This window comes from Pelodiscus sinensis, chromosome 23 (genome assembly GCF_052426305.1).
Source record: "Pelodiscus sinensis isolate ZL-2025 chromosome 23, ASM5242630v1, whole genome shotgun sequence".
NCBI classification, from domain to species: Eukaryota; Metazoa; Chordata; order Testudines; family Trionychidae; genus Pelodiscus; species Pelodiscus sinensis.
Genome location: NC_143074.1, coordinates 27,084,351 through 27,103,183, shown reverse-complemented (window position 1 = coordinate 27,103,183; position 18,833 = coordinate 27,084,351). Strand labels below are relative to the sequence as shown.

The following is an 18,833-nucleotide window of genomic DNA, read 5'->3' as shown; positions in this document are numbered from 1 at the left end:
GAATAATATTTGTAAGTTTTTTGCACATTAAATTAAAAATACAGTTTCAGACTTAACACTGAAGCTGTAGACAAATCCTTAGTATTATTTAGATACAGGATGTCAATCTATCATTTTATATATATATATATACACACATATAAAATGTAAATGACAAAATGTTGACACTAACTTCATCTGTATTAAGTTTTTAAAATAAAGATGTAAAATGTTATAATCCAGACATTTTCCTAATTTATAGAATATTAATATGCACTTGATTTTTTGAAACTTAAAATAGCTAATACACATACACACACACACACACACACACACGTGCCATCAGTGCGTCAATGAAAGTACATCTATAAATGTTAACAGATGTGCTAAAAACTTGGAATAAAAAGTCTTAAAATATTAAAATATTTATACTTCTGGTTAGTCTTACTATTTCCTACATAAACCTGGAAAGTTTCACCAAGTAAGGCAAAACAGGTCAGAATCAGTCTGATGTCCTACAACAGTGGTCACCAACCAGCAGATTGGGATCTACTGGTAGATCCTGGAGCCTGTGACAGATGATCCTGACTGGTTTGGCTTGGAGCTAGAGCACTTCAGTTGCCTCTTCCTCCACTGTTGTGCCGCTCCTGGCCTCTGCCTTGGAGCTGCCCCCCCACACACCCTCCTCCGTGGGCTTCTGTTTGCTGTTCAAGGTGGGGGAGGCAGAAGAGTGGGGCCATTGATGTCCGGGTGTTCCCTTCTCCCCATCGCTGTACCCCATCTCCACAGAATGATCAGGGTGGGGCTTTGGAGAAGGGGTGTGGTAGAGCAGGGGCTCAAAGAAGGGGTAGGGAAGGAGGTAGAACAAGGGTATTTGGGTTTGAAGTAGATCCTGGATTGACTTAAATTGGAAAAGTGATCTTGCACTTAAAAAGGCTGGAGGCCACTGTCCTAAAATATGGAGGCATAAATGTAATATACAACTATATCAAAAAACGTTCACTCAGTTTTAGCTTATTTTATGTATCCGGCTAACATTTTTGAGGCCACAATTAAAAACAAGTTGAAGTCAGTGTTGATACATAATAAATTATGGTGTTACGGACTGCTTAATTTTGAGTTCTTACACTTGTATTTTAATTTAGGAGAAAGATCTCATGTCATAATGCTATCTATACAGCACCCTTCTAATATTCCAATTCTTGTTCCAAAAGCTTAAAAAATGACTTTACAACTAGTATTTTTACAGTGCTAGGAGACTGGTCATAGTGATCAAGACTCTGGCCCCACAATGGGGATGCATGAACATGAGTAGGCTACTTCACTGAAGCAGCAGAGCCACAATCAAGCCAGTTGGGCATTGTGTGGCTGCAGCACTCAACCTTGTTGTATCTTATTGCAAGCAGACAGGTTTCAAAATAAGAAACGGAAGAATGGAAACCTTATATTGAAATAAGGCAACAAAACTTCCCACTATCCTCTCACTGTAGCCTGCAATTGCCCTATCCTGGGTTCCTCTGTTTCTACTCCCAAGCAGGAAGTACATCACAGAAACACCAAGCTGGCACTTCTACATTTCTGGAGAAGTTACTCTGTAGCCCAAACCTATTTTTGTAGCTGAAATCAATCACATTGAAAGCCGGGGACTGGACTTGATGACCTCTCAAGGTCCCTTCCAGTTCTAGAATTTTATAATTCTATGAATTTATTGCAGAATTTGATTCTGAATTTAAAAACAAACAACCCCCCCCCCCACACACACACCCCAAACCCTCCTGCCCCCCAAAAAACCAACAACCCAGTATAAGAACAAAAAACATTTTACTTTTAGCAAATGTAGGGAAACACTGATGAGCAGTATCAGCAGTGGCAACTACAGCAAAGGATGTTGGCAACAACATTCTAAAGTATCAGAAACAAAAGTTTATCTAGGGCAAAGGGAAAATAGGGTATGTCTACAGTACAATTTTAGTTCGAACTAACGCACGTTAGTTCGAACTAACACTCATAGCCGCTACACTAGCGCTCCGCTAGTTCGAATTTGAATCGAACTAGCGGAGCGCTTAGTTCGAACTAGGAAAACCTCATTTTACGAGGATTAAGCCTAGTTCGAACTAGCTAGTTCGAATTAAGGGGTGTGTAGCCCCTTAATTCGAATTAGTGGGAGGCTAGCCCTCCCCAGGTTTCCCTGGTGGCCACTCTGGCCAACACCAGGGAAACTCGTATGCCCCCCTCCCGGCCCCGGACCCCTTAAAGGGGCACGGGCTGGCTACGGTGCCCGTGCCAGGTGCAAGCCTGCCAGCACCCAGCCAGCAGACCCTGCACCTGGCACGGCACAGAGCCACCCACCCGATGTCCCCTAGCCCACCCCCTCTTCCCGGGACCAGGCTGGCAGCTCCCAGGAGCTTGCCCTGGACCGCAAGAGGCGGGCACCTTCCTGGGCTAGTGCGGACATCGTGGACCTCGTCCACGATGTCCGCACTGGGCACAGGAAAGTGGCCGTCTAGGGCAGGAGAGCTGCCAGCCTGGCCTCCCAGGAGCAGGTGTGCATAAAAATCAAGGGGGTCCACTGAGACCCCCGACCCTGAGCCCTGAGCTTACAATGGCCGTCCTGGGTCAGACCAAAGGTCCATCTAGTCCAGTAGCCTGTCTGCCGACAGCGGCCAACCCTAGGGACCCTGGAGGGGATGGACCGAAGACAGTGACCAAGCCATTTGTCTCGTGCCATCCCTCTCCAGCCTTCCACAAACTTTGGGCAGGGACACCACTCCTACCCCCTGGCTAATACCACTCCATGGACCCAACCTCCATGACTTGATCTCACGTCCCTTTAAACTCTGTTCTAGTTGTAGCCTTCACAGCCTCCTGCAGCAAGGAGTTCCACAGGTTAACTATTTGCTTTGTGAAGAACAGCTTTCTCTTACTAGTTTGAAGCCTGCTACCCATTCCTTTCCTTTGGTGTCCTCTAGTCCTTCTTTATGGGAACTAATGAAGAACTTTTCTTGATGCACCCTCTCCACCCCACTCCTGCTTTTAGAGACCTCTATCCTGTCCTCCCGCCGTCTCCTCTTTTCTAAGCTGAAAAGTCCCAGTCTCTTTAGCCTCTCTTCATCTGGGACCTGTTCCCAACCCCTGATCATGTTAGTTGCCCTCCCCTCTCCCAACCTCTCTCTTCCCCTCTCCCACCTCCTTTTCCCAGTCTCCCCCAGTTTTGTTCAATAAAGACAGATTCCATTTTGGAAGAAACGTTATCTTTATTTTGTATATCAGGAAGGGGTGCTAGGGAAGGGTAAGTGGAAGGAGGTGAGGGAGGAATGGGGTACGAGCCCCCGATGGGGAGGACTGGGCTGGCTCTGCGGGCTTCTGGGGTGGAAGCTCTCCTGCAGCCCCCCGATTGCCCCCTCTCCCCAGATGGCAGCCTGTGGCAAGTGCAGCCGGGCTGATGGCCGAGTGCTGTGATGTGTCCAGTGTGGGTACTCCGGGCAATCCAAGCCAGGACTGCTTTGCAAGTGGGGCACCCCTGAGAACTGTCTGTCCGGGGTGGGGGTCGGGACCCTTTAAGCGCAGCCCTCGGCTAGCCTGAGACAGCATCTCCACGCTCTAAGTCCTCCTCTGATGCCCTGCCGGCACTGCTTCCAGCCATCCTTAAGCCCTGTTCAGGGTCCACTCAATGTGGACTTGCTAGTTCGAATTAGCAAAATGCTAATTCGAACTAGTTTTTAGTTCTAGACGCGTTAGTTCGAATTAGCTTAGTTCGAATTAACTAATTCGAACTCAGTTAGTTCAAATTAGCGCTGTAGTGTAGACGTACCCTTAATTTCTTCTTCTTTAGAAGATCACAATATCTCTTACTGAGAGGTTTCTAAAATACTTACCATTTTGTTTTCTAAACTGAATTGGCCATGCACCATATATTTCATTTCTGATTTATATAATTACATACTATAAATACATAAAATGTTATATATAGATACCTTGAGGGCAAATGTTAATGCATTAGCGTATTTCAAATGGATACATAATGTAAATGCTTAGAAACTTCCTTAAGTCTCAGTCTTGCAATCAGCTAAGTATGGGCTTAGGTTCAAGGATGTGCGTGGTTCCATTGTTTAAGTTTCCTGCTTTGTACCTACTTGGGACTGCTCATCATATAACATTAAGCATGTACTGGATCAGAGCCTTAAAACCAAATTTTCATACTCTAGAAGCAACATAGGCATTTTTCTTTTAAGCATTTTTATAAAATATTTAACCTTCTGAGAATTTTAAGTATATAGTCAATTATTTCAGTTCTGAATAGCTAATAGTTCACTCAATATGGATCACATTAACTCCATAAAAGGACATGACAGTCTCTTTATTTTAATGTGCTGTATCATTTAATTCTGATTTATAGATTAATTTAGCTAAATTTATCTTACATTAAAAAATTAAATTCTACGTATCTATTTAAGGTATATTTTTATGGAAAATTGTGTCTGCAAAGGCCAATTTCTGAAACTGGGGTTGATCAGTATGGAATATTTCCAAATTAAATAAAAACTGGAATATGTTCTGCAATATTCTGAGTTCTTATTTCATTTTAGTGTAAGAATATCCATACAATATTTCTAGCTAGTTTAATGAATCTGACTTAAAAGTCACAGAAAGCTAGCTGTGTAAGTCTATACCTGTAAAAACAATGAGGAGTCCAGTGGTACCTTAGGGTACGTCTAGACTACATGCCTCTGTCGCCAGAGGCATGTAGATTAGGCTACCAGGCATAGGAAAATGAAGCGGCGATTTAAATAATCGCCACTTCATTTAAATTTACATGGCTGCCGCGCTGAGCCGACAAACAGCTGATCAGCTGTTTGTCGGCTCAGCGCGGCAGCCATGTAAATTTAAATGAAGCAGCGATTATTTAAATCAACGCTTCATTTTCCTATGCCTGGTAGCCTAATCTACATGCCTCTGTCGGCAGAGGCATGTAGTCTAGACGTACCCTTAGAGACTAACAAATTTATTAGAGCATAACCCATGAAAGATAATGACCTAATAAATCAGTTCATCTCTACGGGAAAGTCTACACTACGGGACAAAATCAAATTAAGATATGCAACTTCACCTATGTTAATTGTGTAGCTGAAGTCGAAGTAGCTTAACTTGGCTTTTAGCACTGTCAACACTGCAGGAAGTTGAAGGAAGATCACTCTTCCTTCAAATTCCCTTATTCCTTGTGAAAACAGCATTGACTGGAGTGCCTCTCTCACTTTGAATTAGCTGTTTTAACTAGTCTGCTAATTTGAACCCTGGAAGATTGACAGTGGCAGCTTCGATCTTCCTCTGTAATATAGATATACCCTAAGATGCCACAGGACTCCTTGTTGTTTCTCATTTAGAAGCACTTTAAGCTAAACCAGAGCAATTTTGCTTCATCTGGTCCAGTAACAAATAAGAGCGAATGGGCAGGTGTCACGTCAAAAACCGCCCTGCTTCCAAACATATCCCTTTTGTAAACATCCCTGAACATGACATTCTGAAATGAGTGTATATACAGGGTGGGTGCACAGGTGCAATCGGCACAGGTGCAACTGAAGTCTCCATGAGGCTCCTGCCTTTTTCCATCAAAATGTGCCTGCTTTCCCTCTGAAATGGGGACATCTTGACTGGTATAGGGATTGTATTACAATGTGCCCAAATCCTAGTTTTTATCCCAGCCAAAGGATCTTTTTCCAGATAGATTACAAGGTCTGTGCATTTTCTGATGCAGGCTTGCTAGGCTGAAAAGAGATTGGTCAGATTCTTTGGCCTCATCTGCACTTGAAAAAACTGACAGTATAATTCACCAACTATCATCCAATCATAGAATACTAGGACTGGAAGGGACCTCGAGAGGTCATCGAGTCCAGTCCCCTACCCTCATGGCAGGACCAAATACTGTCTAGACCATCCCTGATAGACGTTTATCTAACCTACTCTTAAATATCTCCAGAGATGGGGATTCCACGACCTCCCTGGGCAATTTATTCCAGTGTCTGACTACCCTGACAGTTAGGAACTTTTTCCTAATGTCCAACCTAAACCTCCCTTGCTGCAGTTTAAGCCCATTGCTTCTTGTTCTATCCTCAGAGGCCAAGATGAACAAGTTTTCTCCCTCCTCCTTATGACACCCTTTTAGATACCTGAAAATTGCTATCATGTCCCCTCTCGGTCTTCTCTTTTCTAAACTAAACAAACTCAATCCTTTCAGCCTTCCTTCATAGGTCATGTTCTGTAGACCTTTAATCATTCTTGTTGCTCTTCTCTGGACCCTTTCCAATTTTCCACATCTTTCTTGAAATGCGGTGCCCAGAACTGGACACAATACTCCAACTGAGGCCTAACCAGCACAGAGTAGAGCAGAAGAATGACTTCTAGTGTCTTGCTTACAACACACCTGTTAATGCACCCCAGAATCATGTTTGCTTTTTTTGCAACAGCATCACGCTGCTCACTCATATTCAGCTTGTGGTCCACTATAACCCCTATATCCCTTTCTGACGTACTCCTTCCTAGACAGTCGCTTCCCATTCTGTATGTGTGAAACTGATTGTTCCTTCCTAAGTGGAGCACTTTGCATTTGTCTTTTCATCCTGTTTACCTCAGACCATTTCTCCAGTTTGTCCAGATCATTTTGAATTATGAACCTATCCTCCAGAGCAGTCGCAACCCCTCCCAGCTTGGTATCATCTGCAAATTTAGTAAGCGTACTTTCTATGCCAATATCTAAATCGTTGATGAAGATATTGAACAGAGCCGGTCCCAAAACAGATCCCTGCGGAACCCCAGTTGTTATACCTTTCCAGCAGGATTGTGAATCATTAATAACTACTCTCTGAGTACAGTTATCCAGCCAGTTATTCACCCACCTTATAGTAGCCCCATCTGAGTTGTGTTTGCCTACTTTATTGATTGGAATATCATGCGAGACCATATCAAACGCCTTACTAAAGTCTAAGTATATCACACCCACTGGTCTGTAGTTTCCTGGGTCGTTCTTGTTTCCCTTTTTATAGATGGGCACTATATTTGCCCTTTTCCAGTCTTCTGGAATCTCTCCTGTCTCCAAGACCATGATTTTCCAAAGATGATAGCTACAGGCTCAGATACCTCCTCTTGCAGCTCCTTGAGTATTCTAGGATGCATTTTATCAGGCCCTGGTGACTTGCAGGCATCTAACTTTTCTAAGTGATTTTTAACTTGTTCTTTTTTTATTTTATCTTCTAAATCTACCACTTTCCACAAGCATTCACTATGTTAGGCATTCCTTCAGACTTCTCGGTGAAGACCGAATCAAAGAAGTCATTAAGCATCTCTGCCATTTCCAAGTTTCCTGTTACCGTTTCTTCTTCCTCACTGACCAGTGGTCCTACCCAGTCCTTCCTCTTGCTTCTAATGTATTTATAAAAAGTCTTCTTGTTTCCCTTTATTCCTGTAGCTAGTTTGAGCTCATTTTCTGCCTTTGCCTTTCTAATCTTGCCCCTGCATTCCTGTGCTGTTTGCCTATATTCATCCTTTGTAATTTGTCCTACTTTCCATTTTTTATGAGACTCCTTTTTTATTTTTAGATCATGCAAGATATCGTGGTTAAGTCAAGGCGGTCTTTTGCCATATTTTCGGCACAGTGGAATAGCTTGCTTTTGGGCCCTTAATAATGTCCCTTTGAAAAACTGCCAACTCTCCTCAGCAGTTTTTCCCCTCAGTCTTGATTCCCATGGGACCTTAGGGTACGTCTACACTGCATCCCTAGTTCGAACGAGGGATGCAGTGTAGACGTACCCTTACCTATCAGCTCTCTGAGCTTACCAAAATCCGCCTTCCCAAAATCCAATGTCTCTATTTTCCTGTTTTCCCTTCTTCCTTAGAATTGTGAACTCTATGATTTCATGATCACTTTCACCCAAGCTGCCTTCCACTTTCGAATTCTCAACCAGTTCCTCCCTATTTGTTAGGATCAACTCTAGAACAGCTTCCCCCCAGTATTTTTTTCAGCCTTCTGAAATAAAAAGTTGTCTCCAATGCAGTCCAAGAACTTATTGGATAGTCTGTGCCCCGCTGTGTTATTTTCCCAACATATGTCTGGATAGTTGAAGTCCCCCTTCACCATCAAATCTTGGGCTTTGGATGATCTTGTTAGTTGTTTAAATAAAGCCTCATCCACTTCTTCCACCTGGGTAGGTGGCCTGTAGTAGACTCATAGCATGACATCACCCTCGTTTTTAACCCCTTTTAGCCTAACCCAGAGACTCTCAACACTTCCATCTCCTATGTCCATCTCCACCTCACTCCAAGTGTGTTCATTTTTAATATATAAGGCAACACCTCCTCCCTTTTTCCCCTGTCTATCCTTCCTGAGCAAGCTGTACCCTTCCATACAAACATTCCAATCGTGTGTATTATCCCACCAAGTTTCTGTGATGCCAACAATGTCATAATTGTACTTATTTATTAGCACTTCCAGTTCTTCCTGCTTATTACCCATACTTCACACATTTATATATAGGCATCTAAGATACTGATTTGACCTTGCCTCTCAGTTTTGCCCTGACCCTCCTTTCTCTCTGCCATTATAGCCCATGCTCCCCCCCATTTCCGATCCATCTCCCAGGTCTCTATGTTCTCCACTTACCCGTGGGCTTTGTTCACCTGAACCCCGTCAGACCTATTGTCTGACCACAACTTAATTTTCTCTCTGCTCTCAAAGAATGGATGCTTTAAGGGACATGAGGCAAACACAAATTCCATACTTGATCCTAGAAAATATTCACATTAGGGATTTTAAGCACATAACCAGTACCAGTGAAGCAAACTGGACTTTTTGTTTTAGTGAAAACTGATTAAATAAAAAATGAACAATGTGATCAGGCCCATGAACATTATCATTTGACCTGAGGAAATGTTCTGTACTATGTTTTAAAGATGTTAAAATGTGATTAACTGACTAGTCCCCAGCTGACCACGTGCTCCAGAGCTACCCCTTTGAATTGTGCGGAAGTGGCATTTTAAAGGGGCAGCCTAGTGTACAGAACATCTGCGTATCAGCTGTGCAGCAGCCACTTTGGCATTTCAAAGTCCCCTGCTGATCCTGGGTTCCGGGGAAATGCCACGGGGAGCCCAGGATCAGCTGGAGAGTCCCCAGCTAACCTCAGGCTCCACCGCTGCCCCTTTGAATCACACAGAAGCGGCGTTTTAAATCGCAGAGCTGCCACTTTGAAGTACCCCTCCCTTTGCTGCCTCTATGTAATATAATATATTACATAGAGGCAGCAAAGGGGGGGGAGGGGAGAGATGGACTGCTCAGCTAGTCAAAAGAAGCATTTGCTTATCAGATAGTCGACTAGTCTTTAACATCCCTACTATGTTTAAATAAAAACAATTCATAATCACTCCACAATTTCAGCAACTGGTCTATTGCATATTGGAAAAGATAATACTACATTACAGATAAAGAATAAAATATTATTTTAAATACTTCTTTAAAATGGTGTCATTTTTTAAAATTCTAATCTAATACGTTCCTTTTCAAGGTCACATGTGTTGAGTACCTAAGATGAACACATATCAACTGCATCCCAGACATGTCAGAAACACCATATTTGGAAAGAAAATCTTCAAAATACTTCAGTTCAATGCATTCCACAAAAGTATTTTATTTAAAAAAAACTATCATCTTAGGATTGAATAAGGATCTCAACTGGTTAACACATTACACAAGCAATTTCCCCTCTCTAAATAATCACAACTCCAGACCAAATGCTATGAATGACCCACTTCCACCACTTAGACCAAATGTTTTGTCTGAGGTAATAAAGTTTTCTTTTAATATGGTTATTTAACAAAAACCCTTCATTTCTAAAATGTAAAAATTACTTGATGAGTGTGGTTTACCTTTTCAGGCCAATAACTTTACTGAATATATAGTTAGCTTTTCCTGTACCTATAATGGACTGTAAGCATTTCATTTCAGAAATTTGCTTTTTACACTATTAGTCTGGAGAGCTTGGCCTGTGAAGTGTGTACCTGTGGTGTAACTAGTCAATAGAGGAACGATATGTGGAGGGCGGGGGTGGAATGCATACTATAATGTGTGCACAAAAAGAAGCAACACTTGATATACATATACAATATAAAAAATGCAATTCAGTGGTGTGAAAAAGCCTTAACTTATTCAGTGTACTCTATATAAAAGGTCATTATTCAGCCAAATTAAAAACGTTTGTGAAAATAATCGAAGGCACATCTCATTGAGGCCAATGTTAGAAATCTTTTCACAATTGTAGGATTTCTTTCTGTATTTTAAAAATGCCCATTCACATGAAAGTAGCTGACCTATTTCCCTTCAGACTTAACTTTGGGTACAGCCCAAGGCTAGAAAATAGTTTATGAGTGATGGAAAACAGGCTAGCACAGCATAATTAACGATAGGTGTGTCTACTGATTTAGTTGTGACATTCAATACATTTAATATATTTAATTAATTTATTAAATTTGACATGCTTCTAGCCCTAATGGTCTTTCAGACTGATATACTATGATATGTGAGTTAAGCTGAAGGATGTGGAAGATTTCGGATCAAATCCTGTAGTCAAACAGAGGTGTAGGGAAAAAATGGAATGAGAAAAATGGCAGAAAAATACAAGATGTTTTGTTTCAGAAATATTTGGTTCCCATTATCTATTCACCAGACTTTTAATCAGATTTTTCACAGAGTATTAATAAACATTTTGAAACAACCACTTGGAGTAAGAAGCATTGGTGATTCTTTTGGTATCATTACTTATGAGGAGCTAGCAGATGAAGATTTACTTCAGACATTTTTAAGGACCATATCTTCAGTATAAGCGTAGTTAACCATACTTGAAATCTAGAGGTTTATATATTAAGCAGATGTGTAACTAAAACCTGGATATAAAGTACTCAGTATGCTGATGATAGAAAAAAAGGAGCATGTTTGCCCCTCTAGAATGATTTAACACAATAGCTCAAGATGATTTATAGGTGTGGCTATTAAAGAGATGCTCAGAGACTCTGAGAACAGCTGTTTGCCTAGCCAGCCAACATGAGACAATAAAAAAAATGTTAATAAGGAATGGAAAAGGAGTAATCATTTGAATTTTAAAAAATGAAAATCTGTAACTTGCAAACTCTCATGGGTAGTCACATGTTGACAGGCTGTGACTTTCTACAGCTTACATTGTTTTCTCCCAAAACAACTAGATGAAAATTATCTGACAAAAATATTAACATGTACAGTTCCAGATTTCCAGTGGTGCAGTATCCTTCTCCATTTAGGAATTTTCAGGACAGCTTTATGTTTTCTACCCATCCAGCCTGCATTCCTAACTTCTTACTTATATTATTTAAAAGTAACTCGGACTTATGAAACATGAATGTTCTATTTTTTAAAAACCTAGTTCAGTAGGGGCATCACAAGGAATTCAACCCAAAATGGAGGTATCGATAGCTACATTATTTGATGGAAGTGAGAATGTGTGGAATGAAAGCAGAGTTACCCTATCCTATTAAAATGGGTATTTATTTAGATCTTCATAGTGAAGTGTCCTAATGTGCTAATCAAACTAGTCAACCACCATTTTTAGTGAAAATAACGAAAACAGAGGTTTCAACAAAAATAAATATGAGGGAAGTGGGAGTTGATAGACTGAGGGTGTGTCTACACTGCACCATTTTTCAAGAACAACAGTCGTTATTCTGGAAAGACAATACTAGCATCCACACAGCAATTGTGTTATTTCAAAAGAAAAGTCAAACTAATGGAGGGCTTTTTCCGATGTTGGTAAACCTCATTCCACGAGGAATAACGCCTCCTCCAAAAAAGCTCTTTCAGAAGAGGATGTGTGTGGACGCTCCACTGCAGCTATGTTGAAAATAGCTCCTCACCAGAGCGATTCTAAAGTTATTCCTCTCCAGCACTTCCTGGGGCTCTAAATCAAGATAGTGCATCCACATTAGGGGAGCCTACCTTGGACTATTTTTGAGGCTTTCCTGTAGTGTGGACACTCTATTTTGAAATAAGCTATTCTGGAAGATATCTTCCGGAATAGCTTTTTCTGAAATAAGCTTGCCGTGTAGATGTACCCTGAGAGTCTAATGAGCAGAAAAAAATGAATTATAAGAAACTCTGAATGTCTTCATCTTCCAACCAGGAGAGCTATCATTTGGGCCTGATCCAAATCCACTAATGTCATTTGAAGGATCATAGTGACAGAGGGGTAATATGTGGACAACTGGATTTGTAAATGGTTCTGATTGTGAGCAGATGGAAAATAGCTTCAGAATGGACAAAACAAGAAAATCACAGTTAGCATTATACTTTCTCTACTAGCAAAATGAATGTTTATTAAAACTATAACAATCTAAAATGAAACAATTCTGTGGACTGGCATCTCTAAAAAATCAGATGAGCAAAATACAACATGAGGACCCAATCCTACTAAGATATAAATAAAAGAGCAGGAAAACCAGAAGATGACATAAGAGCATTCAGAGACAAAGTGTCTACAAACAATGCAATGCTTTGCAAACAGCACTAGTAAGGGAGGGAGGTTTACCACCTGTAACAAAGTCAGGCTGGACAGTTGCAAGAGGTCCAGGAAGGCCAATATATTAGCTCTAGAAAGTTAAAGGTATTCTTTCCTAAAAGCTGAGAAGGGGTTACCTGAAGTCAGTTGAGGACACCTCAATTCAATCGAGAGCTGCTGGAGGCCATTAAAGCCCCTGCTCTTCGGAGCGAGCAAAAGCACGAGGGTGAGAAAAACAAACCACTGTCAGGGTAGCAGCAGCAGGGAAATAAGCTGCTCAAGGGTGAAGGGCTGTGCTCCTTCCCATAGGGGAAACAGCCAAACCTGAGTGGCGGTTAGATGGACCAATACCCCAGGTCAGCCAACAGGACGAAACCTTGCTCCAGAGTGGAGGGCAGTAAAAGTTACCTCCATGGGTTTTAGAAAATAGGACAAGCTTTCATGATAAAACATCAATACCGGAGATACCATGAGCCCATGTTTCATGAACTTCTAATTAGTATCTTGGTGCAAATTCTACCATTTTATTTTCAACAGCAAATCTCTGTTGCTCTGAGTTCACATATCGGGCAGGCATCCTCACTTTATGTTAGAACCACAGAATCCTGGGGCTGGAAGAGACCCCAGGAGGTCACTGAGTCCAGCTCCTTACCCAAAGCAGGACTAACCCCAGCTAAATCATCCCAGCCAGGGCTCTCTCAAGCCAGGACTTAAAAACCTCCAGGGATGGAGATTCCACCCCCTCCCAAGGTAACCAATTCCAATACTTCACCACCCTTCTAGTGAAACAGTTTTTCCTAATATCCAACCTACACCTCCCTACTATAACTTGAGACCATTGCTCCTTGTTCTGACATCTGTCACCACTGAGAACAGCCTCTCTCCATCCTCTTTGGAACCTCCATTCAAATCCTCCCTCACTCTTCTCTTCTGCAGACTAAGTCAGTCCAAATCCCTCACCCTCTCCTCGTAGGTCAGTGGTCACCAACGAGTAGATCAAGATCTACTGGTAGGTCTTGCAGTCTCTGACAGGTGATCCTGACTGATTTGGCCAGGAAGCTATCAAGTGCTGGCACTTCCATTGCTCCTCCACCCACTGGCATGCTGCTTGGAACTGCCCCCATTTGGAGCCACCTGCTTACTGTGCAGTATGCGGGGGGGAGAAGAGGAGGTTGCTGTCAGGGTGTCCCTCCTCCCTCCACTTTTCTACCCTATCTCCATTCTGAGAGAAAGGGATGGAGGGAGTTTGGCAATGCAAATATCTTTCACACACACTGTGTGTGTGTCTCTGTTACTCACAAACACGCACTATCCTTCACTCTCATCTCCTGACCCAACACATACGTGGGTTGTTGTTACTTCTGCTGCTTGCAAAGTGTGTTATTTTTGGTTTATGACTGGTCTGTGCATTTCATAATTTTCATTTCTTTTATGCTTAAATTGAATTCTTTGAGGAGTGAGTTCTAAAATGCCTAACCTGTCGTGGCTGGAGTAATTATCCCTGTGGTAACTGCTGCTCCTGGACATGGCTGGCATGTCCCTGCAGCCCAGGAGAAAGGCAGAGCAGGGGGTCTCCACATACTGTCCTTGCCTGGAGACACCGCTTCTGCAGCTCCCATTGATCAGAAATGAGGAACAGTGGCCAGTAGAAGCTGTGGGCTCAGTGCCTGTAGCTGAGGGGCAGCACGTGGCACCATGGAGCCACTGCTGTATATGACAGCTGCTTTCAGGAGTGGTACAGGGCCAGGGCAGGAGTAAGCCACCATTTGGAAGCTCTCTCAATTAAACTGTGCCCAGGCAGAGCCTGCTTCCTGAACCCTTGTCCTAGCCCTGAACCTCCTCCTGGCCCCGATCTCCTGCCTCAGATGTGAGTCCCCCTGCACCCAAATTCCTTCCCAAAGCTTGCACCCTGAAGCCCCTCCTGGACTCCAATCCCCGACCCTAGGCTAATCCCGGAGCCCCTCCCATAGCCCAAAACTATTGGCCCAAGATTAAAGCCTGCACCCCAATCCACTATCCCACCCTGGTGAAAGTGAGTTAGAATGGGAGAGGAAGGGGGATAGAGTGAGCAGGGTAAGGCCTCGGAGAAGGGTATTTGAGTTTGAGGTAGCTCTTACATTGCACTTAAATAGAAAAAAGTGATCTTGTGGTTAAAAAGGTTGGAGACCACTGTCATAGGTCATGTGCTTCAGCCCCGCTAGACCCTCTCCAATGTGTCCACATTCGTTCTATAGTGGGGAGCCCAGAACTGCACAATACTCCAGAGCTATGTCTAGACTGGCATGATTTTCCACAAATGCTTTTAATGAAAAAGTTTTCTGTTAAAAGCATTTGCGGAAAAGAGCGTCTAGATTGGCACAGACGCTTTTCCGCAAAAGCACTTTTTGCGGAAAAGCGTCCAAGCCAATCTAGACGCTCTTTTCTGCAAAACAGCCCCGATCGCCATTTTCGCAATAGTGGCTTTTTTGCGCAAAACAAATCTGAGCTGTCTACACTGGCCCTTTTGCGCAAAAGCTTTGCGGAAAAGGACTTTTGCCCGAACGGGAGCAGCATAGTATTTCCGCAAGCAGCACAGATTTCACACAGTAGGAAGTCTGTATTCTTGCGGAAATTCAAGCGGCCAGTGTAGACAGCTGGCAAGTTTTTCCGCAAACGCAAAACTTGCCAGTCTAGACACAGCCCAGGTGTGGCCTCACCAGTGCCGAATAAAGGGGAATAACAACTTCTCTAGATCTGCTGAAAATATTCCTACTAATGCACCTTACATAACCATTAGCCTCCTTAGCTACAAGTGCACACTGTTGACTCATATCTAGCTTCTCATCCACTGTAATCCCCAGGTCTTTTTCTGCTGAACTGCTTCTTAACCAGTCAGTCCCCAGCCTGTAGTGTTTGGGATTCTTCCATCCCAAGTGCAGGATGTCCTTGGCACTTGTCCTAGCACTTGTCCTTGTTGAACGTCATCAGATTTCTTTTGGCCTGATCCTCCAATTGGTTTAGGTTATTCTGGACCCTATCCCTGCCCTCCAACATATCTACCTCTCCTCCTAGCTTAATGTCATCTGCTAACTTGCTGAGGGTGCAATCCATCCCCTCATCCAGGTCATTAATAAAGATGTTGAACAAAACCAGGCCTGGAACCGATTCTTGGGGAACTCCACTTAAAACTGACCGCCAACCAGACATCGAGCCATTGATCACCACCCGTTGCGCCTGACAGTTTAGCCAGTTTTCTATCCACCTTCCAATCCATACTTCCTTAACTTGCTGGCAAGAATATTGTGGGAGACCATATCAAAAGCTTTGCTAACATCAGGGTATATCACATCCACTGACATCCCCATGTCCACAAAGCCCGTTACCTCATTATAGAAGCTAATCCAATTGGTCAGGCATAACTTGCCCTTGGTGAGTCCATGTTGACTATTCCTGATAACTTTCCCCTCTTCAAAGTACTTCAAAATGGATTCCTTGAGAATCCCCTCCATGATTTTACTGGGGACTGAGGTAAATGTGACTGGTCTGTAGTTCCCTAGATTGTCCTTGTGATCACCCTCTTATTGCCTGTAGAAACCTTTCTTGTTACCCTTCACACCTCTTGCTACAAAAATGATTAGGGATTGGGAACGGATTCCCTATGAAGACAGATTAAAAAGACTTGGACTTTTCAGCTTAGAAAAGAGGAGACTCAGGGGGGATATGGTAGAGGTCTATAAAATCATGACTGGCGTGGAAAAGGTGAATAAGGGAAAGTTATTTACTTACTTCCACAATATAAGAACTAGGGGTAACCAAATGAAATTAATAGGCAGCAAGTTTAAAACAAACAAAAGGAAGTTTTTCTTCACTCAGGAACTCCTTGCCAGAGGATGTGGTGAAGGCTAGAACTTTAACAGAGTTCAAAAAAGAGCTAGCTAGATTCATGGAGGTTAGGTCCATCCATGGCTATTAGCTAGGATGGGTAGGAATGGTATCCCTAGCGTCTGTTTCTCTAGAGGGAGGTGACAGGGGAGGGATCACGTGATGATCACCTGTTATGATCCCTCCCTCTGGGGCATCTGGTTTTGGCCACTGTCGACAGACTGGATCCTGGGCTAGATGGACCTTTGGCCTGACCCACTATGGCCGTTCTTATGTTCTTATACTGCTAGCTGCAATTCCAATTGTGCTTTCGCGTTCCTGATTACTCCCCTGCATTCTTGAGCAATATATTTATATGCCTCCCTAGTCGTCTGTCCAAGTTTCCATTTCTTATAAGCTTCTTTTCTGTGTTTCAGCTCACCAAGGAGTTCCCTGGTAAGCCAATATGTTTGTCTACCATATTTGCTTTTCTTACTGCACATCAGGATGGTTTCTTCCTGTGCCTTCAATAAGAATTCTTTAAAATACAGCCTCTCCCCGAGTTATGAACGAGTTACAGACCAAACACTTGACCGTAACTCGATCTGTTCGTAACTCAGACCCCATTGAGTTACATAGCAACCGTGCTGTTCATAAGCGCGGGTTGCATTCGTAACTCAGGGACCGCCTTTACGACTGCTCCATAGGAGCTTTGGTTGTAAATGCAAACGGTCGAGTTACTCAGGGACCGGCTGTGCTGCCAGCTCTCCTGGACCCCTTTCCCCATCATGTTAGCATCCCAGGGAATCCTGCCCATCAGTTCTCTGAGGGAGTCAAATCTGCTTTTCTGAAGTCCAGGGTGTTGTATTTTGCTACTCTCCTTTCTTCCTTTGGTCAGGATCCTGAAATCTACCATCTCATCATCACTGCTTCCCAAGTTGCCACCCACATCTACTTCTCCTACTAGTTCCTCCTTGTTTGTGATCAGCAAATCAAGTTGCGCATGGCCCCCGGTTGGTTCCTTCAGCACTTGTACCAGGAAGTTATCCCCAACATTCTCCAAAAACTTCCTCGATTGTCTATGCTGTATTGGTCTCCCAACGGATGTCAGGGTGATTAAAGTCCTCCATGAGAACCTGGGCCCTTGATCTGGAAGCTTCTCTTAACTGTCTGAAGAAAGCCTTATCTACATCCATCTACCTGATTTGGAGGTCTGTAGCAGACACCAATCTCACCACCACCTCTGTTGCTCCCACCTCTAAACTTAACCCAAAGACACTCAACAGGCTTTTTTCTCCCTCTATATACTGGAGTTCTGAGCAATAATACTGCTCTTTTACATACAGTGCAACTCCTCCTCCTTTTCTCCCCTTCCCCGTTCTTTCTGAACAGTTTATACCCTTCCAGGACAGTGCTCTAGTCATGTGAGCCATCCTACCAAGTCTCCGTTACTCCAATCTAATCATAGTTCTTTGACTGTGCCAGGGTTTCTAATTCTTCCTGCTTGTTTCCCAGGCTTCTTGAATTCATGTGCAAACACCTTAGATAAACAGTTGATTGCCCTACCTTCTCCATTCAAATCAGGGGCCCTCCTTTGTTGCTTCTTCCTCCTTGTGTTTCTTTCTGGTATCCCACTTCCCTACTTACCTCAGGGCTTTGATCACCATCCCCCAACAAACCTAGTTTAAAGCCCTCCTCACTAGGTTTACAAGCCTGCCCACGAAGATGCTCTTTCCTTTCTTGGTTAGGTGGATCCCATCTCTTACTAGCAATCCTTTTGCCTGGAACAGACTCCCATGGTTGAAGAAACCAGACCGCTCTTCGACATCATGTGCACAACCACGCAATCATACAATTATTTCCATGATTCAACGATCCCTACCTGGACCTTTTCATTCAACAGGGAGGATGGACAAGAATACCACTCGCAGTTCTAATTTGTTGATCCTTCTTCCTAGCACTACATAATCTGCAGCGACCTACTCAAGGTCATTCTTGGCTGTATCGTTACTTCTTACATGGAGAAGCAGGACGGGGTAGCGATGTGAAGGTTTGATCAGTTTTGGAAGACTTTCGGTCACATCCTGAATTCTAGCTCCTGGTAAGCAGCACACTTCTTGAGATTCCAGGTCCGGACGGCAGATGGATGACACTATCCCTCTTAGGAGGGAGTCCCCGACCACCACCACCTGTCTTCTTCAGTTGGGGGTGGTGGTCATGGAATTGGGGATACCCGAGTTGGCTTTTTTCTCCTGGAGGTTACATGCTGCCAGTTTTCTTCCTTGTTCTGTACTGCCCTCACTGGCCTGCAGTATTAAATGCTGTCTTCTATCAATGAAGTCTTCATCTTCTCTGGTGGAACATAGGGTTGATACTTGGGCCTCAAGTCCTCTAATTTTTTCTTCCAAAATGGCGACCAGCTTGTATTTTGTGCAGATGAAATCCCTTCTA

General features: G+C 43.2%; 1 protein-coding gene across 9 annotated transcripts in view; it reads right to left on the bottom strand.

Annotated features, from left to right (window-relative positions):
• Window positions 1-18,833, bottom strand: part of RALGPS1 (Ral GEF with PH domain and SH3 binding motif 1) — a 412,834-nt gene that overhangs the window by 248,616 nt on the left and 145,385 nt on the right. The window lies entirely within an intron of this gene.